At 38.5% G+C, this 25959-nt stretch overlaps 1 protein-coding gene and 1 pseudogene across 2 annotated transcripts in view; one reads left to right on the top strand and one right to left on the bottom strand.

Moving 5' to 3' along the window:
- LOC119261454 (V-type proton ATPase subunit S1-like protein) overlaps positions 1-25959 on the bottom strand; it is a 92904-nt gene that overhangs the window by 29778 nt on the left and 37167 nt on the right. Inside the window, exons 8-9 of one of the 2 annotated variants that reach the window (XR_008549099.1) lie at positions 18285-18392; positions 1513-1602 (exon numbers count right to left, since the gene is read on the bottom strand). The gene's annotated coding sequence lies outside the window, so the exon portion shown is untranslated. The remainder of the gene's footprint in view (positions 1-1512; positions 1603-18284; positions 18393-25959) is intronic. The other variant, XR_008549101.1, reaches the window with a different exon arrangement.
- LOC119261455 (NADH dehydrogenase [ubiquinone] 1 beta subcomplex subunit 8, mitochondrial-like) lies at positions 8235-8834 on the top strand (annotated as a pseudogene).

The following is a 25959-nucleotide window of genomic DNA, read 5'->3' as shown; positions in this document are numbered from 1 at the left end:
CATCAATCTGATAAAGAACTAATAAAACAACTTACTAGCAAAAAGAAAAACAACAACAACAAAAAAACAATTTAAATATGGGCAAAGCATCTGAGATGTTTTCCAAAGGAGATATACAAATGGACAAGGTGCCCAAAGTCACTAACCAACAGGAAAATGCAAATCAAAACCCAAGGAGATTATCAGCTCACACTTGTCAGGATGTCTATTATCAAAAAGTCAAAAGATAGAAGGTTTTAACAAAGATGTGGAGAAAGGGATATTTTTCACACTGTTAATAGGAATGTAAATTGTTACAGACTTTATAGAACGTAATATGGTGATTCCTCACAAAACAAAAAATAGAAACAAATAATTCAGCTATCTTACTTCTAAGTTTATAGTCAAAGGTAATAAAGTCATACCTATAAGAGAAATCTGCACTCCCATGTTCACTGCAGTATTATTTACAATAGCTAAAAAGTGGAAACAACCTAAGTGTCTGACAATAAGTGGATAAAGAAAATGTGATAGATAGTGACATAGACAATGGAATAACATTAAAAAGAAATTCTATTATTGGCAATAACATAGATGAACTAGAAGATACTGTGCTAAGAGAAATAAGACAGGTCTTTTTGCTGGAAACAGAGAAAGACAAACAGTGTATGGTTTCACTTACATGCGAAATCTATACAAAGTTTAACTCAACAGAAACAGAGAGTAAAATGATGGTTATCACGGATTGGGGTGGGGAAAATGGGGAGACACCGGTCAAAAGTTATATGTTCAGTTATAAGATGAATTTGGTTTGGAGACCTCATATACATCACCATGATTATAGTTTATAATAGTGTATTACAGCCTTGAAATTTCCTAATAGATCCTATGTATTTCTACAACCAAATAAAATTGAGAAGAGATGAGAATATTAGCTTGAATGTGGTAATACATCTTACAATGTATATCAAATCATAACACTGTAATTTAAATATATACATACAGTTTTATTTGCCAGTCATACCACAGTAAAGTTGAAAAAATGGGAAAATAAAACTACAGTATATGACTTGCTAATCCTGCTTTTGGTTCGATGGGCCCTGGCATGATCTCCTTGGCATGAGAAAACTCAACATTTTGAAAGCTGGTCTGTCTAGGTTCAACCTGGGACAAAAGCTAAGACTGTCTTATTGAAAAAATACAGATCCATTCTCAGGGCTGCCACATAAGCTTAAAATCCAAAACTTGGTGAGACTATAATTTGTGTAGACAAGACAAGATCTATCAGAAATATCTGTCCCTAAAAGACCAATATGGAGCAAAATTATTTTGAGGAAAAATAACTTTCAGGTTTATATTAGCCCTCCATAATCCACAGTGGACAATAGTCAAGCATTTTAGAACACGAGAAACTAAGGATTCCTTAAAAAGTCATAGTAAGATTGATACATTCCAAACCTAAATGTGTGTCTGAATCTTTTAATCTAAATCTAAATCTGCACAAAGTATAAAAAGTGGTACTGGAAGACTTACCAGATTATTGAGGAGCTAGAACAGTTGCAGAATTGTGCTCTTAATCTTCAGATTTAACATCCATGACCCTTCTTAAACCAAATATAAAAACTGAAAATACAATTTGAAAACACAACTCAGCAATGATTCCATTTTAACCAATTTTACTGTCTCATCTTTGGATTCCATCTGCTTTTTAGTTTTGACATCTTCTAGAAAAGGTAACAATGACTAAGCCCTAAGCTTCCCATAAGAATTTCTATCATAGTTTGTATGAAAGAAAAGGAAGGGTGGGGGGGGGGGGAAGAAGGAAAAGACAATAACACTGGAGCACTGGAGTAACTGTTGTTGGTTTTTTTTTTTTAATTAATTAATTAATTTATTTATTTATACAAGCACTGGATACAGTCAGAAACACGGGAGGGTGAGAAATTCACCAGAGCCAGAGCATGGAACAGAACAGGCAGAGTGATGAAGTACACTGCTGAGGGGAGCAGCGGGTGGAGCAGGAGAGGTCTGCAGCACCATGTGGGACCCTCGTTGACAGCCGGGGATCGAACCAGCACTACAGAGGCTGCGGGGCTTCGCAGCCCAGGGCTCAACTGCTGCGCCACCAGGGGAGGCCCCTGGAGTAACTTTGCACGGAGTACAGACCTTTGTCACTAGACTGTGTACTTGAAAATCAAAAGTAAGATGAAATATATAGGGAAAAACTGAGTAAAGACATAAAAGGCAAATAAGAATGATTTAATTTTGCATATAACTATTCTTACAAAATGATTTGGATGGGAGTTTTAGGCGAATAAAAGGTTAGGGAGATCCCAGCTAATTAATTTTAATATTTTTTAAATTCACAGTTTCCATGCTAAATTTTAGGCAAATTTTAAACTGCCCACACTTTCCCGAAACTATTTGATTTTATGTTTCACTATTTGGTGAATTTAATCAGTTCCATAAAGGAAGCAACAAGTGATAGCTAAATGAAACCATAAACTTTCAGAGCTTGGGAATCATTAGTGAGGAACTTCTTCCCAGGAAGCCTGCTCAGCTGTGGGCTCTGAATAGACTGAGAACCTCTGAACTTACATAACTTTAAGTCAAAGAATGAAAAGTGGCTAATAGGAGAGAGTCAGATTAAAAAGGACAAGCTCTCACTAATTACTCTGCCAAGATTTGAGTAAGAAGCAGCACTAAGAGTTTCATGTATTTCACCCTTTTCCCTAGAATAGGTTTTACCAATTTTTACTATGACACATGGAAAGATTTCTTTCTGGGCATTAACTTAAATCTCATTTTCAACTCTTATTTTTAGATGCCAAGTCCTGCGGTTGGCATTACAGAAGTGTTTCTGGAGGGTAGCCACATTGCCGATGATTTTTAATGGATGCAGAGAAGAAAAAACATTCTAACTTGGAAAGAATAATTTGGGCCAGAGAAGAAAGCACAAGGCAGAGTGTGGATTCAAATCATCTATGTTAGACAAATGCAGTCATGCCGAAACAACAGTGCTTTAGACCAAAAAAATATTGTGGTATTGTTATGCACTGCAGGGAATCATAGAAGTATTAGAGAAATGATTCTATGTGGCATTAGGGAAAATTAAAGCATTTGCTGCACACATTTTGCTGTGGGTAGAGACCCATTTGTAGGCCAGGGCATTTTTCCTGGCTTAACTACAGTAAATAAATGAGCAGAATCAGGTGTGAACCCAGACCTTGAACACTTAAGAAGGAGAGCAGATATCATATACATCAATGGGAATATCACACAAGAAAGTTCATAAACTTGGGATCAAGTTCCAGGTCTGTTTACTAAACATGAACCACGAAGAGGTACCCATTTGATCCTCTTTTTCTCCTTAAGGAAAATGGGATGATAATTAGTCTCTCAAAGTCCTTAGGAGGATTGAGTATTCTATCAATGACAAGGTGATAGTAAATTTGGGGGTTAAAAATAAGCTCTTAAATTGAACCTCTTAAGAAGAACATGTGCTTTCTGGTTTAAAAAGGCAAGATAGAAATTCAGCTTTCCGGGGCCTCCCCGGTGGCGCAGTGGTTGAGCGCTGGGTTGCGAAGCTGCCCGCAGCCTCTGAGGCGCCGGTTCGATCCCCGGCTGCTCGGACACCGGAGGAGGGTCCCGCATGGCGTGCAGACCTCTCCTGCCGCCCGCTGCTCCCCTCAGCAGTGTGCTTCGGTCCTTCTGCCTGCTCTGCTCCCCGCTCTGGCTCTGGTGAGTTCTCTCACCCTCCCGCGCTTCTGACTGTACCCAGTGCATGTATAAAACAAAACAAGCAAACAAACAAACAAATAAATAAATAAAACATGCCTCTATTTAAATAATTTAAAAAATGGATTTTTAGAAATTCAGCTTTCCAATAAACTGTAATGGAAAAAGTGGGAGAAGGAACAGAGTACTAACTAACTTTAAGGACTGCAATATAGTCAGACTGAAAATTTAATTTGAATGTTGGGTAGAGTTTATGAAGTCTCTGTGCTGCCCAAGGTTGACAGGTAGTGAAATCAGCATCTAGATATGCTCACAGACACTTTCAGTCTCTTGTGGTCTCGCTTGAGGCCATCTTCAGATGATGTAGGGAGTCTTATTAGATTTTCCCTCAACCTGAGTCTTTCTCATGCTCCATTGTCCTCAATGTCACTTGATCAAAGCTCTTGAAAAAACTTCCTCTTATCTGACTCCAACAGGGTGTTGAGCTTCTTGTGTCAGAGCTCTAGAAATAATACACTATTCTTTTTTTTTTTTTTTTTTTTTTTTTAATTTTCTAGAGGCATGTCTTATTTATTTATCTATTTGTTTGTTTGTTTGTTTGGTTTATACATGCACTGGGTACAGTCAGAAGCCGGGAGGGTGAGAGAATTCACCAGAGCCAGAGCAGGGAGCAGAACAGGCAGAAGGACCGAAGTACACTGCTGAGGGGAGCAGCGGGCGGCAGGAGAGGTCCGCGCGCCATGTGGGACCCTCCTCCGGTGGTCGGGGAGCAGCCGGGGATCGAACCGGCGCCGCAGAGGCCGCGGGCAGCTTTGCAACCCAGCGCTCAACCGCTGCGCCACCTGGGAGGCCCGAAATAATACACTATTCTTAACTAGGTTTACTTGAGAAAAATTTTGCAGTGGTTGTTAGCTATTCTAGGAATGACACTAATTTTGGACAGGATTAGGTTGGCGCCTCCACTAAAGGAAGGACTATTCTAGTAAAGAGTTACATAGGGACGGTAACTTCTATTTGAATGTTTTAAGCTATCATGTGGGTTTTGTAAACAGAAGTTCCTGAAGTCCAATTCCTCAATACAATTCACCCATGGCCTTATGTTTTCTCATGAAAGGTGAGAGGTGCTTCCAGATAGTATAACCCTAATTACGCTAATTGGTTAAATTCACTACATCTACCATTGATGAAAGGCAGAAACTTTAAAGACAAAAAAGTCACTGGACATCCTCCCAAAACTCACTAAATGTCTCCCTAAATACCTTACTACAATTCCTGGCACCCAATACTGGTATCAGTGCAAGCATACACTTGAACATCACAGGTAGTAAAACCCAGTCAGGAGACCAAAACAACCTTAGGACCTAGTTGGTATCTGAGGGCAGAATAACATGTAGACAAACTTTACCTAGCTGACAAATATCTATATATACTAGCTCTGGACATGAAAAATAACCTACCACAGTCTATTTCTAGGTTTTCATTATGTTCACAGTTCATATCCAATCTCTTACATACCCTCTGTTCAGGATGTCAGTGTAAGTCCATTATATAAGTACTTCCAATCATGAGTCATTAATTTAGATCAACAAAGGAGTAAATATCTGTAAAGCACTTATAAAAATCTCAGGCACACAATTTTCTCTATATAAGTATTTTTGTAATAAAATCGTTTTAATTTAGTGATCCATTTTTAATCTCTTTGGAGTTCTAAAAAATTCTCTATAGTTTTTTTCAGTGTTCTGGTAGCATATTAGACACATAATAAACACTACTATATTCATTTTAAATATTTATTGAATACTGAATATTTAAGTTTATTCGAAATGAACACTTTAAATTTATTATTCAGTACCTAAGTTTATATGTATATGCAGTAAAACCAATTTGCGAAGAAGTTGTCAGTTATTTCTTTATTCATGCAGATGCTCATAATGCATCCTGCAGGACACGCAGCACACTTCAGTTCCACATCTAACTTAGCCCAGACCTGGTGAAGCATTAAACCATCTACAGTAGAAAGGATCAGAGGAGTTGAAGTGATCAGAAGACAAGCCCCAAAGGAAGTAATACTCCACCCCCAAGAAGTCCTACAGTGGGCAACCTAAGGTCTCAGGGGTCACTGTTCCTAAGATCGGTAGGGCAAAGCTCTATCTTCAGGGTTACATGCTGGGTGCCTAGACCCCTGGCAGTGTTTAGCTATTACCTGGTCTAAAAAATCCCTCTTCTTTAAGAATTTTTTTGAGTTTTGAAAGGTATTACTCTTTCTCCACAGCATACTTACACTATCTACAGCGTAACTCCTCCTGTAAAAATTGGATATAATATAGACACATAATATGTATATATTTTTGTATATTATGTATAAAAAGAGTGCTGCATTAAAATCTAGTCAAATAATCTACCACTACTCTCCTTAGTCCCCTAACATATCTATTCTACCAAGAATAGTACTCACCACGTTCATGAGTTACTCTGTCAGAATCATAACTATACTTAAGATTTATATCTCCCCTCCATTACTAGGAAACCCAAGAAATGAGAGAGAGGTAGCACATGAATTCTCTTCAGAAATATGAATTTCTTAATTTCATTGGCCTCAAGGCATCTCTTTCACTCCTCATTTCATCCCATCAAGACCTCAGAGGAGACATTTTTTTTAGCAAGAGGAGGAAGGACCACAAAACAGGACTTCAGAGGTGTTTTACTAAAGTCACTTTGTATTTCCCAGGCAGGTACAACTTTCCTTCAGTCACTAAAAGAGAGCCAATTCAAACTTTGCTTTCCTGTCACTGAATATATAGTTCATAGCATCCCTCACACACTCACACAACTATCTCACCCTCACCCCCCGACAAAAATAAGCCCATTCCTACCAGGCATTTCCCAAGAGCATTTCCCTAAATAGCTTACCACAATTTCTGGCACCCAATACTGGTATCAGTGCATCAGTGCAAGCATACACTTGAACATCACAGGTAGTTAAACCCAGTCAGGAAACCAAAACAACCTTAGGACCTAGTTGGTATCTAAGGGCAGAATAATATGTAGACAAACTTTACCTAGCTGACAAATAGTATATATATATATATATATATATATATATATATATATATATATATATATATACTAGCTCTGGACATGAAAAATAACCTACCACAGTCTATTTCTAGGTTTTCATTATGTTCACAGTTCATATCCAATCTCTTACATACCCTCTGTTCAGGATGTCAGTGTAAGTCCATTATATAAGTACTTCCAATCATGAGTCATTAATTTAGATCAGCAAAGGAGTAAATATCTGTAAAGCACTTATAAAAATCTCAGGCACACAATTTTCTCTATACAAATATTTTTGTAATAAAATTGTTTTAATTTAGTGATCCAAGAGCAGCTGCATAATCTCCCACTAGGATTGCCACCATGTTCCCTACCCCAGTTCCCTTCCCTCATGCTCAGCGACACAGGCAAGAAAAGTTCATCCCCCTGACTTTCCACTAGGATTACAGGTTCCATAATATAAATGAATGTATCTTAGATTCATGGAATATCAAAACTGTAAAGGTAACTTCACATTAGAAATTCAATAAAAATTATCTCTTATTTCAACAGATTCTGAGCAAGACCTAAATTTTCTCATCAGCACCCACCAGATTATCTAGGATACAGTAGATGTTCAATATCATTTTGTTGAATGAATGAAAGGAAAAAATGTATGAAATAACTTGTTCTAAATGTTTATCTTAAGAATGACAAATGATATAAAGCCTTAATATATAGTTCGTATTTACTTTTTTTTTAAAAGATTTGTTTATTTATGCATACAAGAGCTGGGGTACAGGCCAGAGATGCGGGGGGTGCGAGGACTCACCAGAGACAGAGTGGGGAACAGAACAGGCAGACTGACTGAAATACACTGCTAAGGGGAGCAGTGGGCGAGACAGGAGAGGTCTGCTGCGTCATGTGAGTAGCTCCCTGGCTGACCGGGGATGGAACTTGTGCTGCTGAGGCTGCGGATGGCCTCGCAGTGTGGTGCTCAACCCCTTGTGGCACCAGGGAGGCCCTCATATTTACTTTCTGTCTTATAGCATTAGCAGACTTAAATAATATAAAAATAAATAAAATGGCCTGCCGAATTTCTTCTGCTTCTAATACCAATGTCTTTGTGTTTCTAACTGCTAAAAAATGTGGTTATTAGGAAATCAGTTCCAGATTAAATATACTAATAGGGCCATGTAAATCTATATGAGTTTATAGATGCAAAGTTTGAAATCAAAAGTATTGTGCTATGCTAATAAATATGACTTTTAATGAAATATTACTATAATTTAACTTAACATACATATTATAATTTAGATGCGATTATGCTACTCAGGCATTTGCTAATCCCTGACTGCCAAATTAATATCACCTTGACAATAATAAGAGAATTTCCAGCTGATGACAGCATTGCTGGTTGTTCAATGTTTACATATTGATCATTTGCTTCAAATTAACTATAAAAGTGAATGTCTTGGAAGATGGCGGTGGCCAGGGCGGGGGTCTTGGGAGTCCAATGGCTGCAAAGGGCGGTCCGGAACGTGGCGCCGCTGGGAGCACGGACAACCTCCCACATTACCAAGGACACGCTCCCAGGTCCCTACCCCAGGACCCCCGAAGAACCGGCCGCGCCGCCAAGAAGTATAATATGTGAGTGGAAGACTACGAGCCCTACCCTGACGACGGCTTGGGGTATGGCAACTCCCCGAAGCTCCCTGATCGCTCACAGCAGGAGAGGGATCCGTGGTATGACTGGGACCATCCAGAACTGAGGTTGAACTGGGGTGAGCCGAAAGAACAATTGGTGACAATTATCTGCCTTTCTGCCTCAGATGCACTGGGACCTAGACATGTATATCAGGAACCGTGTGGACACGTCCCCCACGCCTCTTTCTTGGAATGTCATGTGTAAACACCTTTTTGGCTTCGTGGCCTTCATGCTGTTAATGTTTTGGTTGGGTGACACTTACCCCTCCTACCAGCCTGTGGGGCCAAAGCAGTATCCTTACAATAATCTCTACCTGGAACGAGGCGGCGATCCCACCAAAGAACCTGAGCCAGTGGTTCACTATGAGATTTGAGGAGACTTCGTGGGCTTTGTGCCCCCTGACTAACTCCCTCATTCCTAGAGATTTAACCTTAATGAAATCCCTAATAAAACTTAGTGTTATGGAAAAAAAAAAGTGAATGTCTACTGGGAAAAAATATAAGTTATGGGGTTATTAAAAACAGAAATAAGAAGGCTGCCTTGATCATGGGTGTGGTCCTACCTCTGAATCACATACAGTGTTATAAACCAATAGTACCTCAATACATTTTTAAAAAAAATTTTAAAAACAAAGAAAGCATACATTTAACAACAACAACAAACAGAAATAAGGTCTTTTTAGATCAGCACGTGAAGTTTTCAAAAGTGAAGGTTTGGGTTTTATATGCACTAAAGAGAAAATTGGAGAATTTAACAATTATACAGATAATCAAAAGGGGAAAGATATTTTGCTTTTTTGACTAGTTATTTTTATTTTTTTTAAAGATTTATTTATTTATGATTACAAGAACTGGGGTACAGGCCAGAGGTTGGGAGGTGAGAGGATTCACCAGAGACAGAGCGAGGAACCAAACAGGCAGAAAGACCAAAGTACACTGCTGAGGGGAGCAGCGAGCAAGTCAGGAGAGGTCTGCTATGCCATGTGGGTAGCTCCTGGCCCGGGGATCGAACTGGCACAGCAGTGGCTGCAGACAGCTTCACAGCACTGTGCTCAACCCCTTGCACTACCAGGGAGGCCCCTCGACTAGTTATTTCATGTAAAACAAAGGGGAGGTTGTGTTTCCCATGATCTGGAAAGTAATCTCAATTTTCTCCTAAAAAGTTGGTAGTTACACATAATGAGTAATCTTTATTCCATATGAAAATTTAGTTTTAGTGTGATTCACTGGTCAAGAATGCATTGCACATATTACAAAATGGATTATGATTTATTAAATTACTAATTTAAAATAAAAACATATAAAATGATTGTGGTGATCTAGGGTAAAGGAAGAAATAGTAATGTTTATTAACCCAAAGAGTAAATAAAAATATCATTTCTTTGAGCCTAAATACAAATAAACAGATCTGACTAGATACAAAATGCCTTGTAACTATCACATGGACTTTGAGAAGTCCACCATCCACATCTTGGAAGATATGGCCTACTCTATGCTCTTCTGAATCAAGTGCCAACTGATGAAAAAGCAATGAATCATAAACTTAGTTTTCTCCGAGTGAGGAAGAACAGACTGTGTTCATTAATTCATCTACTTAAAATGGAAATATTTCGAAGATTTTTAAAAGGAAACTTGGATTCCAAAAACAAATAAATGCAAATTTTGGGAATAGTTTATAGGAAAAGACTGGGTGTGTCTGTTTTCCTCATTGATGACTGCAACCAATTATGTAATTTAATAGGCAAAACTTGTTAGTAGGACAGAACTGGAAACAAGTTTACTTAGTCTAACAAGTTTTCTATAAGAGATATCAAGGAACAACTGATATCTCTTGGAAAGAACTAGAGACAATGCCCTCTGTGGCCATCAGCTGTAAGTTCTCTTTGGTTTGATTGTCCCTGGTTTTCCATGACGAACAGAATTTGCTTTAAGATAACTTTTCCTGATCTGCCTGACTATTCTCCATGGGAATCAGATTTCCCTGTTTGGTGATGAGCCAGATTTCCTATAGCAAATGAGGATGACATCTTGAGATTTAGAGGGCCTATTCCCCTGGGGCAGTGAGCATCCTTAGTAGATGGAACATACATAGAAAGAGAAAAAAAAGCAAAGGCAGAAACCCAAAAGGAAAGATAAACCTTGGATTCTGAGATTGTAGAGTAAGATTGCAGAGGTTAGTTTTGAGAACATGTTCTCTGCCTATGAAGAGTGCATCATAGAAAACATAATCATTTTGGCTCAATGAACATGTTATAAAACTACCCAGCAAGGCACCAATGAAACTGTGAGAGTAAGGAAACAGCGCAGGAGTCTAATTAGTTTCTATTTTGACATTCAGACAAAAAACTGTGACTGTTTGGGAGAAATCCTGACTACAAAGGAACCATCTGGGATTAATTATTATATCCAGCCTTATTTAAAACCATCATTCCATTTTGTATTTAGAGTTTCTCTAATATAGTTACCCAAGGTTTTCCCTGTCCTTATCATGCCTATATCTGTACTACATCTATATCTTTTTATATTTATATTGCCCCAAAACTTTTGCAGAAGTCTATCAGGGTAACTATGAGTGGCAGAGAGTTACAAAATTGTCCAGGAATTTCTTAAACCGGAAGTTATTTTCTAAGTCTTCTTCAACTGATAACAGTAATAGTCCCAGAACAAATTAGTCACTTACATCATTGAAGTATCACATCTGGACACCATGAGTGCAATGCACTTTTGTCTCTGCAAGCATATGAGTTCTTTGCATTAAGAAAACATTACATCCAGAATAAGTAAGACCCTGCCCCTCAGGTCTATCAAAAACCCTGTGGAAACCATGAGACTATAAAGAGTTTGTATCCCAAACGAATAGAGACTGGGCCAGATGGAAAAAATCTTTTCTCTTGCAGACTATTGGCTAGAAGTAGATGATGTGGTGGTAGCATTCTTCCCATGTAGTTCTATGCAAATCTTCCCTTTGGGGAGAATGATTTTAAGGCGGTATCAGAATTCTCTGAAATCATTCTACTTCATTTTTCAATTATTAACTGAAAACTGAATTTAGAAAGGAGATAGCATGTGTTCTGGTAGAGGACTACCTCTTTAATCATAAAGAAATATATGATTCCTTACTAAAGGAGTAGCAAGACTCTCATCCCTTTTTACTATGAAATGGTTTTCTTTTCTGACATGAGTTGCAGTCAACATATTGAGAAAATCTAATAAGCACAAGATTTGTGAATAAGTCTTTTGATTCTACTCTTCCTTCCTGCTGATCATTTCTCTACCCCAGAGTCTAACTGAGCCAGTAAAGGTGAGAGAACAAGTTGACTACTTGTTGATTTCTGACAAAAGGTTTAGTGAAGAACAAGGTTTGACCTAATTTCTAATATAAATTTTTCAAATATTATGGGTACAAACTCAGTCTGTTCCCCATTACTAAAGAAACTGGGAATTAAATGAAATTCTGCTTCTATTTGATTCCCTGTAGGGACAAAACCACACTTTTAATACCAACACATGCACATTATAACATTACAGTAAATGTTTTTCTGACTGACACATTTACAGATTCACAAAAAAAGAGAAACTGAAACATTTGGCAAAAGCCTAGTTACTTCACTGAGCATCAATAATATTTCAGAAAGTGGTACAATGTAGAAATTACTAAATCCACAGGTTAGAGTTTGAATTACTAGAAAAAGAAAGAAATGCAAATTGTTTATTATTTTCACATGTACAGTAAATTCAGAAAATTGTACTTCTTTCAAGAACCATATGGGAGGGGAAGACTCTTTTCATCAGGAGTGGTTTTGCTTGTGCCAAGAGCTAAAAAGATGTTTTTAATAACCAAAACCAGCTTGCTATACAATCTGTCTGAATCTGCTTGTAAGAGAGATGATGTTCCCCTGAGTAGGAAATAGAGAGTGATAGAGGAGTTGTCTAATATGATAGAAAAGTTGTACAAACACTTTGAACCAAAGGGAAGCATCTTTACTCATGATAGAAGAATTGCCTTGCATATTTCACTGACGAATCAATGAAAAGTTACTGGGGATCCTTTCCAAAATGTGACCATATTCTTTATGAGGGGGAATAGTGGTGATGAATTGGATGCTAAAATTTTGTGCATGTGAAAGATACACCCCACAGACCAGGCAGGCCTCAAAGGACATGAATGTTCTTTGAACATGACTTTAAGGGGAGACAGGGAGCCTGCTTCAGAGACTAGGGAAAAAAGTGCCCTGAGGAATGGGACTGATCCTGAGAGGCTCAGGCAGGTATGTTTCACTAGACTGTTTTTAAAAAAGACATATCAAAAACTAGTGCCAGACCACGATGAAGTTTTCATGGTCTATTATGAAATAAGAAAATTAGGGAAAGTACATTGTACATGACATAGACTTAAATATATTTATTGTAAAGTTCAGTCCTTTATTATGAGATTATGTCCTTCTCAAGTTACAATATGCTTTAATATATCACACTGAACTATAGGAAACTGCCAATATTCAACTATTTTTGACCAACAAAAATGGCAATTCTTAGAGCTTAGTCTAACATTAAATAATGGTAATTGGAGATGGGACCTTGTGATGGCCTAATGTGTAAAAGCATAGACATGGTGACCATATATCGGTACTCATATTTATTTTTGAAAAATTTTCTAGTCCATAAAATCAATATAACTATAAATTGTCCCTAGAAAGTGTCTCAACCAACATATTTTGAGATTTTGACTGCTATAGAATAAAATGAAAAGCAAACTTTTTTTTTTTTAAAAAAAAAGATGACAAAAATAAGCCCAGATGGGGAATAGAAAATTCTGGACATTGGAAGTTAGTTTTACATGCAGCAGAAGCTGAAACCTCCTTAATCATGGGACACAAGGAGCCCCAAAAAGACATGGGAGGAGGTAGGATATGGGCTGACAAATATTTTTCAATTCCTAATGGAAGGATATAGAATGTGAGAGACTAGACATAAAGAAGAGTAGTACAGTCCTGTGGTTGTTACCAAAAATGCCTGCCAGTGCCAAGAAAAGACTGTATGACACACCTAATCAAACCACAGTGAATCAGTCAGATTCTCTCTGACTGTGCAGAAAGTGAGCTAGAAGATCTTGAGGATTTGAGGATGAGACTGCCATTATGGAATAGGCATAAGGCTATGTGCAAGCAGGAAGAACTGCATATAGAAAAGCAAAGCAGCGCCTCTCCTGGTGGCACAGGCAGTTGAGTGCCACACTGTGAAGCTGTCCGCAGCCTCTGCAGTGCAGGTTCAATCCTGGCCGGCCAGCAAGGGTCCCACATGGCGCGGTAGACCTCTCCTGTCGCGCCTGCTGTTCCCCTCAGCAGTGTATTTCGTCAGTCTGCCTGTTCGGTTCCCCACTCTGTCTCTGGTGAATCCTCTCACCCTCCTACACATTCGGCCTGTACCCCGGTTCTTGTATAAATAAATAAATAAATCTTTAAAAAAAAAAAAAAAAGAAAAGAAAAGCAAACATGCAGAAGAGATGAGAGATCTGATACCAAAGAGAAAGAGAAAATAAAGCAACGAGGTAGAGCAAGCAGCTTCCTTGGTCCAGACTGAATTTCAGGTCCAGATGCAGACACTCAAGAAAACCTAGCTGGGTCTTGAAATCCATGAGACACCCTGAGACTAATTTGCAGGAGTTTCTGAGGCTTGTGAACAAAAGATCTCTGTTGAGTTGTAAGTGATCTATTTAGTGAGAGAAGAAATGGGAATATAACCAGAATGGTCTGAGAGTATTAAAAACTCAACTATATATTCCTACTTTAATGTCTCTTCTCTTCCACATAGTTCATTCTCTGCTTTCTTTCCTCTTATGTGGCAGATGCATTACCAGATATGGACATAACTTCTAATTTGGTAATTTCTCCAATCTTGATGGCAAATCAGTAAACTCTGGCTTCATAATGAACCACTCCAAAATATAGTAGCTATATTAGCTCAAAATCCTGCAGGTGGGCAATTAGGCTGACTTTAGTTCGGCAGTTCAGCTCTCAGCTAAGTTCAAACATCCGTGGTCAGCTGCTTGGTTAGCTAGGGGCAGGCTAGTGTAGGGTGGCCTCAGCTCAGATGACTTTTCTCTTCTCCAGCTGGTATCTCATCCTCTAACTGGCTATGGCCCCAGAATTGTGCACATAGCAACTGAGCAGTATTTCAGGAAAACAAGTGGATTCTTTGGTTCAGAAGCAGCCCAGCATCACTTCCGCTGCATTCTATGGCCAAAGCAAATCACAAGGCTAGCCCAGATTCAAATGCTGAGAAATATACTCCACCCCTTAAGAGAAAAAAACTACAGAGTTAATCACAAGAGATATAGAAAGGGGAATTATGGCCATTTTGCAAACAATCCACCCCAGGTGGCCTCCTAGCCCCAGGACAGTGTCTATTAATAAAAGAGATAAGGAAAAGTGACTTAGTCCATCAGCACTCCCAAATCCTGGGAGAACTAATTTCCATTTCTCTATTGGCTTCCTCCTGACATATACAGACTCTTACAAGACAGAGGACCAAGTCGAGGTCATTGGCTCACAAAGCTGAACTGTGGACTCAGAAGTTTGCAAAACTCGAGCCTAGAAACTACAAGAAGAGAGGCAGCTGGCTTTAATAGTCTAAGAAAAGACTTCACCCAAAGAACAGCATTACAAATACTGTCATTATAACAAGGATCATTTTAACCATGGAAATGTTAAAGTATCTCTTTTGTGTGCTATTTCTTTATATAAATATATATATATAATTCCATTTATTTTATTCAATACCTTTTAAAAATTCCTAAGATTTTCAAAGAAAGAGGACTTGCTCTATGAACAAAATAATCATATCTATATTACTTATTTATATAAATGTACTTATTATATAAGTTATATTATTTATATAAACATATCACACATGTTTATGTAAATCAATTAATTAAAATTGAACATTGAACTAACTTTTTTTTGCTGTTCAACAGTTGTTTTTTTTTAATTTTTAATTTTTTTTTCAACTACCATTCCTTACTTAGCTAGAGAGATGGAAGTGCACCTTCTTTAAATACGTCTCCCATCCTTGCCTGGGCTCAGTGTCTTTCTAGAGTCACTAACACAAGCTTACTCATCAGGCTACCACTAGTCCTGAGAAGACCAGAAACATTGATACCAAGTGTGGAGCAACAGAAAATGTCTTATTAACAACTGCAGAACCTCCAAGTAAAACAAACTACGCATGATCAGTGAGCTTAATTACTTCAATGGGTGGTAGATCCTAAATGTCATTCCAAAAACACCTTAGTACTCAATTAAGAAAAATCTTTGAGATTTTTAGAATTTGCCCACTACAACAGGAAACATGGATGGACACTCAGGGATAAGCAATAAGGAGTCAGGAAATGCCCTGCACATAGACTGGCATTTACCTGATGTCATTTGAAAAGCTCCAAACTTTGCAGGATTGGCCTACCACAATATTTGAAATTTTCACTATTAGAGTTATTCTTTATGTGGCTAAGACACAATCTGCAAAAAACCACTATGAAAATATTCATGTGTTTTAAATAGTTGGATCTCTCCAAATGGGCACCAAAAGAAAACTGTTTGTATTCCATGTGAACACTCACCAAAGCATGATTCCAACAGAAGAGGATTTTAACAATCAAGTGGGCAGGGTGACCTATTCTGTGGTTGTCAGTTAACTTCTTTCTCCATTTTCTCCTGTCATTTTGGTCAAATGGCTGGGATGGAGATAATGCATTGCCTTAGCAAAAATGAGCTCTTGATTCATCAAGACTTAGCTGGCTATGGTAACTCTGAGTTCCCAATCTGCCAGCAATAGGGACCAACACTGACATGGTGCCATTTTCCAGGGAGGATCAGCTAGCTATCAGATAGTAGATTGATTACATTATACCACTTCTCTCAAGGAATGAACAGCACTTTGTTCTCACCATATACATAGATTTATCATCTTTGCCCATATGGGCTTGTCCAACCTATTGTTACAGAATTCTTTATCAAGATATTTAACAACATTTTTTCTGGTCAAGGAATTTCTTTCACAGCAGATGAAATGGAGCCAATGGGCCGAAGGAATTCACTGCTCTTACCATTGTGTCCATGCTTCTTAAATTGCTGGCTTGATATAACAATGGAATGCCTTTTTAGAGACTGTTACTGTGTCATATGGATGACACCCTTTCAGGGTTGGGAAATATGGGCCAGGGTATAGTATATACCCTAAGTTAACAACAAATGCATGATACTGTTTCTTCCATAGCTACAATTTATGAATCTGGAATCAGGATAGAAATAAGAATGGTTCCTTTCACTAGTACCCCTAGAGTATCACAAGCAAAATTTTTGTTTTGCATTCTTTTAACTTTAGGTTCAGCTGGTTTAAAGGTCTTAGTTCAAAGAGAGAAATATTTTACAAGAAGCAAAGCAATGATTCCTTTGAACTCGAGTTGAGACTGACACATAGCCACTTAGGATCTTCATGCTGAGACTCAGTAAAGAAAAGGGTTATTGCAGTGGTTCCAAATTGGGGAAATTTTGACTCCTATGGGGACATTTCCAATGTCTGGAGACTTTTTTTTCTTTTGGTTGCCACAATTGCAGGAGAATAATACTAGCACCTAGTGGGTAGAACTACAGGATACTGTTAAACATCTTGCACTACACAGCACACCAGTCTCCATCCCTACTACAAATAATTATGTAACCCAAAACACCAGAAGTGTGGAAAACCTGGAGTGTTCCAATGATCCTGGTGATTTGCATCTTGGGAAAGCTGAATTGCTACTGACCAATGAAAACACAGATGAACCCTGAGATGCCACTGAGTATTCCCATGTTCTGTAATAAAAGTCAAGAGAAAACGGCAACTCAATTTACGCAAAACTGCTAAATAGTCAACAAATTTGGGAAATTAAATATTTTGATTATTCCTCTAAGTGAGTAACTCCAACCAGAAGAAGGCAATTGTAAATACCAATTTGTGTGACTAATTGCAGAAATGAAAAGTTTGGTAGTTAAGAGATCTTCTTTACATATGAAAAACTTTGTAAAACCAAATATTTTTCTTTTCTTTTCCTCTCCATTTCCCTGCCATCTAACATAAATGTACTGATAGTTGTTAACCTTATATCTTAGTATATAAGTTAAAGAATATGATCGGGCCTCCCTTGTGGCACAGACAGTTGAGCGCCACACTGTGAAGCTGCCCACAGCCTCTGCAGCGCAGTTTCAATCCCGGCTGCCTAGGGAGAAACCAACATGGCGCGGCAGACCTCTCCTGTCTCACCTGCTGCTCCCCTCAGCAGTGTATTTTGTCAGGCTGTCTGTTCTGTTTCCAGCTCTGTCTCTGGTGAATCCTCTCACCCTCCCACACATCTGGCCTGTACCCCGGTTCTTGTATAAATAAATTTTAAAAAATCTTTATTAAAAAAAAAAAGAATGAACATGAGATAAAAAATACAAGAGGGTGTCAGCTGCAACTTTAGGGGAAAGGTGAGCATATTTTCAGTTCACAGGTAGTTATACCAGACAGAAACTGACTTTGTAACTATATTTTTAAAAATTACAAAGATGTATTTGGATTGCCAAGTTTATACTGCGTGGATTCCTGTGGTTTTACCGCAGGTCAATACAGCTAGGTGGAACAATGTTTTCCAGAATTCACTTTCCTTTATGTTTCTAGTTAAGAAGACTATATTTGAGAGACATATTTCATGAAATTGAGAAGATGGAAGTGAGACAGTGGCTATATTGTTTTCAACTCTTATAAGGTAAACTCAGGTGTGTCTGCAGCTCAAGCACATTATTGTGTACCTGTTGGCTCACTTTGTGGGCAAAGTGCTGCACCAGGTCTATAGTGGCTCCACCTTCTTCTCGATCCTCCTTCAATGTCTTCAGTTCCTGTCTTCAGTTCTTTTAACTCTGTGACAAAGGGCAACACTTCATCAAGGTGAGATGCAATGAAAACTGACACAAATCCCACTTTATTTTCATGGTCCCAGCTCCTCTTCATGGATTCTAGTTTGTCCTTGTTCTCCCTGACTTTACATGCATCTTTCCTTCCCAACTGCCTGCAATACAGACTTGAAGTTTTAGCAGAAGATACAGTATCAGACTTGGAGATAACAGACTCCCAGAGACTATTTAACCAGTTTTCAGTTGTGCATGAGGTAAAACCTCCATAACATTTCATATATATACATACACTGCAAATATATATGCCCACACACCAAAGCCATGGAAGAGAGCTCACATTGTTCTCATAATTGTATGCTTTTGTAAAACTTGTAAAAACAAGCTATTTCAATCACAGTCAACCTTTTAAATTTTCAATTACTTATATTTTGTTTTCTCTTTTTAAATAGTCACCCTTGTGCTTAATTTATATTTGTAATTTTACATTCGTTTTCCTGAAGAAGGTCCTCTAAATATGAGGAGTTTCAAAATCTCCCTCTGTTTCTGCAGAGGTCTTCCTGCACTTAATGTCAGTTCACAGTTGACTTCCCTGAGAACATACTGGAAAACCTTTTTGCAGCTGTAGGGTAAAATAGATACAAACTGCAAACAAATGGAGACAGTCAGGAAGTCCTAACTAAGTTCTGACCAGAAGGCATTCAATCATTAAGTGAATTCAGTCAAGTGCATCTTCATTGTAGCTTACACACCAGGGAAATACCATTGTAGGAAGGAGGGCTATACTGGGCAATAGGTTCAGTCTCAGAATATCCACGTATTCAACAAGAAGAAAGGATGAAATCAAGAAGAAGATGGATGGAATCAAGGGCACAGGAGCTGAGGAAAGGAGGAAAAGACAGATTACAGCATTTATCCAAATCTCCATAAACATATTCCCCTTGACCCTTAATCCTGCCAAAGAGCAGAAAAATTAATATACATAAAGATATGTTTAGATTTCACTGGAATAATTTGTTCATTTAGGAATAATAATATGCCTTGTTCAAGAAGAACTCAAAACTATTGAATATGTTTCTAATCCAATGCCTCAGATAAATATAATAAAAAAATAAATATAACTTTTAAGGCCAAAGATGATGTGTTCAAAATGATGCCATTGCAGGATAAAAATGAACATTCTGAAAAATGCTTTATCACTTTAATATAGTTGGAAATGAAACCTAGCTTCTTATCCAAAAACTAGCAATCTAATGTTAAGTATTTTGCTCAGAACAAGAAGAAATTTCTTTTCTTCATATTTTTGTTCTTCTGTGATAAATTATAAAGAGTAAATGCACCTTCCAGGGCCTAAACATATGTACTTTTAAAACATCATTTAATTTTTTTTTAACAATGTAAATCCATATTTGTCTTATATGTAACAGGATGGATGGATGACGGATGGATGGGTGAGAGAGAATGAGAGTTATTTTATATTTTTAGCTTCCTGTATTTTATTATTTTTTTTGAGGTAACATTGTTTTACAACACTGTGTGATTTAGAGGTACAGGCTTACAGCTTTTCAAATGCATACCACCATACAACATCTATCACCAAAGCACCCACATTCCTTCACTATATTCCATTGGGCAGCCTTTCCTCTTTATTCCCACTATTTTTTCTCCCTCTCTGGTAGCCTCAATTCTACAGTCAGATTTCTAGGGTTTGTTTTGGTTTAGCTTTGACTGTTCCATTGTTTGTTTCTTTACATTCCCCATATGAGTGAAATCATCCAGTATTTATCTTTCTCCTTATAATTTATTTCACTTAGCATAATCTCCTCTAGTGCCATCATGTTGCAAATGGCAAGACTTCCATCATGGTGCATGTGGCAATACTTCACCTTTTTTTTTTTTAATAGTTGAATATTTTTCCATGATGTTTATGCACCACATCTTCATAACCCACTCATGTAGTATTGGGTACTTAGGTTGTTTCCATAAATGGCTGTGATGCACAAAGGGGAGAATATATTCCTTTGAATTAGTGGCTTTGCATTCTTTTTTTTTTTTTTAAGATTTATTTATTTATTTATTTATTTATTATTTTATTTATACAAGCACTGGGTATAGTCAGAAGCGCGGGAGGGTGAGAGAATTCACCAGAGCCAGAGCAGGGAGCAGAGTAGGCAGAAGGACCGAAGTACACTGCTAGGGTTAGCAGCGGGCGGCAGGAGAGGTCTGCGCACCATGTGGGACCCTCCTCTGGTGGCCGGGGAGCAGCTGGGGATTGAACCGGCATCACAGAGGCTGCGGGTAGCTTCGCAACCCAGCGCTCAACCGCTGAGCCACCGGGGATGCCCTGGCTTTGCATTCTTCAGATAGATACCTGGGAGCGGAAATGTTGGCTAATACCGTAGGTCTATTTTCAATATTTTTAGGAACCACCATACTGTTTTCCATTGGAGCTAGATGAATCTACATACTCACAAGCAGGGTGACTGGGTTTCTTTCTCTCCACCCTTGCCAACTCAACAATAACAACAAGAAGAGAAAAAACAAACAACCCAGCCAAAAAATGAAGAGGAACTTAGACACTTCTCCAAAGAAGAAATATGACCAAGAGGCACATAAAAAAATTCTCATCATCATTTATCAACAGGGTAATGCAAATAAAGTCACAGTGAGATACACCTCACCTGTGTAAGAGTGACCCATATTTTTAAACCTGGCTGTAATTTGACCTGGGTAGATTAAAAAGAAAGAATTCTGATGAGAAAGAAAGTTTTCTTAACATCATGCTGGATATGTTGGTGATGAAAAGCAAGGTTCTTAGGTTCAAGCACCATAAGACTCCCAACAAAAAGAAGTGAATCACCCTACATTAAAAAGTAAAAGGAATTTTTACTGTCTAATTGTAATCTAGGAAGAACAGGGTTTATAGATTGCTGAGATTGGGAAGACATAAAAAATTTAGGGGAAACAAAAGGAAAGTCCTCAAGATGGTGAAAGTTCAGGGTCAAAATAGGTAGGTGGTTAGAGAAATTCCCTCAGAGAATGAGCATTAAACCATCAGTAATAGAACTTGAAAGTATTCCCTGTCCTATATTTTAATTATCCTATTTTCCCTAACTTTCAGTAGAAGTCTATGATGTCAGACCACAGCTTCTGGAAATGAGAGCAAGGGGAGAAGGTGAGGGCACCAGAGAGATGACTGAAAACCAACAAAGGCCAGAAATCCAAGAGAAATGATGAGAATATAATCATCCTGCTACCACTCAGTCCACCAATCGACCTTCCTGCTGAATTCTTAACTATCTTGGGGAATAGTCTTATTTCCCACAATAAGGAGGAGACTTAAGCCAGCCACGTAATTAGTAAAGTAAACTAAAGATTGACTCCAGACGGCCAGAGGATTTGGGGACATCCAGGTGGCCAGCATTAGGGTTACATGTGCTACAAAATAGTAGCTACCATAAAAACTAAAGCTGATTACCTTCATTTGTCCTATTTTTCTTTTAAAAAAAAATAAAATATCAGAAGGTCCAAACTACATTTTAAATTCCATTTCTTTTTTCTTTTTTTTTTTTTTAAAGATTTATTTATTTATTTATTTATTTATATAAGCACTGGGTACAGTCAGAAGCGTGGGAAGGTGACAGAATTCACCAGAGCCAGAGCGGGGAGCAGAGCAGGCAGAAGGACCGAAGTACACTGCTGAGGGGAGCAGCAGGCGGCAGGAGAGGTCTGCGAGCCATGTGGGACCCTCCTGTGGTGGCCGGGGAGCAGCCGGAGATCGAACCGGCGCTGCAGAGGCTGCGGGCAGCTTCGCAACCCAGCGCTTAACCGCTGTGCCACCGGGGAGGCCCTAAATTCCATTTCTTTGGAACTACAGGTTGTTTTATTCTAGTACAATTTGGTCCTTATATAAATATTGTCAAGTTCAGTAACTGAAACCATCATATAGCAAACATGGCAATTTCTATTACCCAGAAAGATATCTGATATAAAGGCGGATTGTTTCAGAGTCACCAAGAAAAACTGGAACTGTTCATTTCATTAAGCAGCTTTCCAGCTCTTGAGCTGTGAGGCTTGGAAAGCACAAGCAGGGATAAGACAGAAGGGACAGGACAGCTATTCTATATTCTCCCCAGAAGGTCGTATCCCTTCTATGAGTCTCCACTGAAGAAGGGCCAGTGACTTTTCACCCCCAACCCTCCAAGATGAATTTGTAATACTTAGGTTTTTCTGAAGACTTTTTCCACCAATTTTCTCCCCTCTTAGTATATCTATACATTCATACATAAATGTATATCCATCTATGTGTACACCCACACACACAAATATACTTGACTATCTTATATACTCTGATTCCTTACTCCTAGCCCGGGGCAAAGGCAATCAATTTGATGGGCTTCCCAGGCATATCATTAGCAATGATTTCTTTTTACACTGTTTACATAAATCAGAGGATATTCAATGGTTATCTTATAATATCACCTCACACATTCCCAACATGCTTTTTGAAAGTTTCAGTTTTTTACTTGGGGTTGTCTATAGCCTGCAGCTACTTATCTCAATTATCCATGGACCTTGATGCAGCAGGATCTCAAGGGCTATCATGCTATAGAGCCTTGAAAACTGTGGTGCACAGTGTAACAATATGTGCTTCAATGGGTGCATATTACACACGTGAACTTCATTGTTCATGCTATCGCAGCAGGCAAAGAACAAAAAACACAAGTTAGAAACACTAAAGTAGCCATTTTTCATCCTTTCTGAAAACTGCTAGATCTAAAACAAAGCAACAAATAAATTTTAATTTGGCTAATTGTAGTGGCAGGATGGGCCATAGAGCAGGTTTTCTATGACTAGAGCAGACGGGTGAAGGAGAGTCCTGGAGCCCTTGGTGGCTTTTTCAGGCTTTTATTGAGTTCACCAGGTACACGGCAGACAGGGAAGCCAGGGGGCCGGGAGGCTGGCAGGCCTCTCATTCTCTTCTGCTGGTTCCATTCTCTGCTTTCTCACTTGTTCTCCTTCTGGTGGTCTTCAGAGGGCTCCATAACCATCTCCATTGAATCATCTTGCCGACTTACGCCAATTGTAGCAGTAGGAATGCACAATTCATGATCTCTACGAACTGTGCCTTCCCGCCGCTACACTAATTCTCTGTATAAGTCTGATTCCCAATAGGAAGCGTACAACTTCAAATTTAGATATTTCAAAGAAGTTTATTTACAAAGGGACCACTTATGAAAGTCCCAGTAGGGACTCACTCCCCGCACCCCTAGTCTAAACCAGTTCTTGCATGCATAAATAAATAAATCTTTAAAAAAAAAAAGCCACAAGGGTCAGTGCAAGGTCCTGGGACTAGCATCAAGTGATTTGTTACCATATCTGAGCAAAAAGAGACAAGGGAAGAGGTCACTGAAGTCCAAAAGGAGAGTGTCATGTGGAGGAAGCCATCTTGAGAGAAGCAGTGACCTTCAGAGAAGGGATGGTAACTAGAGGAATAAATACCTTGAGTGATCTCTACTCCCTCTTTTCCATGTAGTGTGATGTTCATCAATGGCATTGTATCAGTCAAATCCAAGTAATAACCTCTTTCTAGTTCTTTTCTTATCGAAATCTCTCCAGCATTTGACATGATTCTTCCATCATGAAAGCCTTTTCCCCTTTGATTTCTGAGATACTCTTCTTTCCTTGGTTTACCTTCTTCCTTCTCTGATTGACCCTACACTAGTTTCTTTACAGATTTCTTTTCCTCATTCTACTCCACAAATGATGGTGTTTCTCAGGGTCTAGTATGAGCCTACTCTTTCTCCTTGGGTGATTTTCATTTCTGCATCACTACCACCACCCAGTATTCAAATTCCCCCCGTGCCAATTACTGCTTGTTTTAGTTTGGGTTTCCTGAAACAAGAATGTGAGTGTAAGCTGTTTATTTTGAAGTGATGTAATTAGGAGAACAAGGAACTAAGGCTCTGAAGAGAAGGAAGTTAATAGAGTAAACATTATCAAGCAAGATAGCACAATGGGTAAAGGAGTTTATAGTCTTGCGGAGGAGCCCCAGAATGTGGTGTAAACCACACTTTAGAATTATGCTAGTCAAGGAGCAAATGAGCTGGGGTCTTTATACTCAACTCCTGAGAGTCATCAGGTGAGGGCTACTCCCAGGGGACATTAATTCTCAGCACTTTAAGCCTTCTATAAACGTAGGTGCAGCAGACCCTGAAAGCAGTTATTAGCAATGGAAAGATAAGCCAGAGTGTACTGAAATGGTAAGATGCAAAGGAAGATGAAGGGGATACTGACAGCATCTACTTCATTTTCAAATTTCAATTTCTAGTCCAATTCTCTCTACTTTGCCCCAGATTCATACATCCAACTGTCTATTTGGACCTCTACTATAGAACCTACCTAGAGGAATCTCCCATTTCCTCACCAACCCTACCATCATCTGTGTCTCCCTAATTGCAGAGACTAACATCACCATTCACCCAACACTCCAAATAAGATACCTACCTGTCATTTGTGAGTGGCTGCCAAGTCTAACTGAACTTACCTACCAATAAGTATCTTTTCTAGCTTCACTCTACTGTCTTAGTGTAAGTGCTATTTTTTCTTTGCTGAACTACTGAAATAACTTCCTAATTGGCATTCCTGTCTCTATTCTGCTCATACTTATCAACAATGTAATCATCTTACTTAAAATCCTCCAAAATCTTTTCAAATTTTCTCAAGTCAAGATTCTAATCCTTTAATTGAGCACACTGATCTGTTTCCAGTCTTCATTTTCATCTTCCCAATTCAGTCCACTAAATATATTGTGTGTATCTGCCCATATACCTGAATTCATCGTTCTCTGCACATGATAAAATCCAGTCTTTGCCTATCAGTTTATTTCTACCATGTTTGTCCTTCTCCGTGTTTCCTACTTGGCCAGCTCTTCCTCACACTAAATATCACTCTCTTTGCTGTATCACTGCAGACCTCCCATGAAGCCAGACATCTTAGTCTCTGCTCTTGCAGCACTAAGAATAGCAGAACAATAATCACTTATTTGTTGAGTCAATAATAAAGGTATCCATTGGAATAATGTAATTTCCTTAAATGAAGATCAGAACTTACTAGAATGATGCAAAAAGACAGTTATTTGTTAGACAAGTACAAAGTTGTTCATGATAATGCTCAGCATTGACTATGAAGACCAAAGACTCTTCAAAGAGATCTCTTCTTCATTCAAGGGGTCTGAGTTGTCAATAGACTCAGCTCTAGGAATCTACTATTAGAGCTCAAGTAATCTTTCACACCAGAACTAAAATTATTATTATTATTATTATTATTATTCAGAGTAATGAGCACTTCAATAGCTCTCCAGTCACATTTTTCCTAGCAATTTAGCACTAACAAATATAATCTTATCTGACTAACACTCCTGTCCTTCAGCCCTTTGAGGTTACCATATGGCTTCTTAACCTCTGGCGTGCAAGATCCCAGCATCTCTACTGAGACAAAGGATTCCAATTCAAGAACAGCATCGCCTAGGTTCATCTATAGCCTACAGAGGACAGCTACTTTTCAAATATGCTTA

Source organism: Talpa occidentalis, unplaced genomic scaffold (genome assembly GCF_014898055.3).
Source record: "Talpa occidentalis isolate TD23 unplaced genomic scaffold, MPIMG_talOcc4v2.1 talOcc4.6, whole genome shotgun sequence".
Lineage (NCBI taxonomy): Eukaryota > Metazoa > Chordata > Mammalia > Eulipotyphla > Talpidae > Talpa > Talpa occidentalis.
This window is presented reverse-complemented; position numbering and strand designations above follow the sequence as displayed.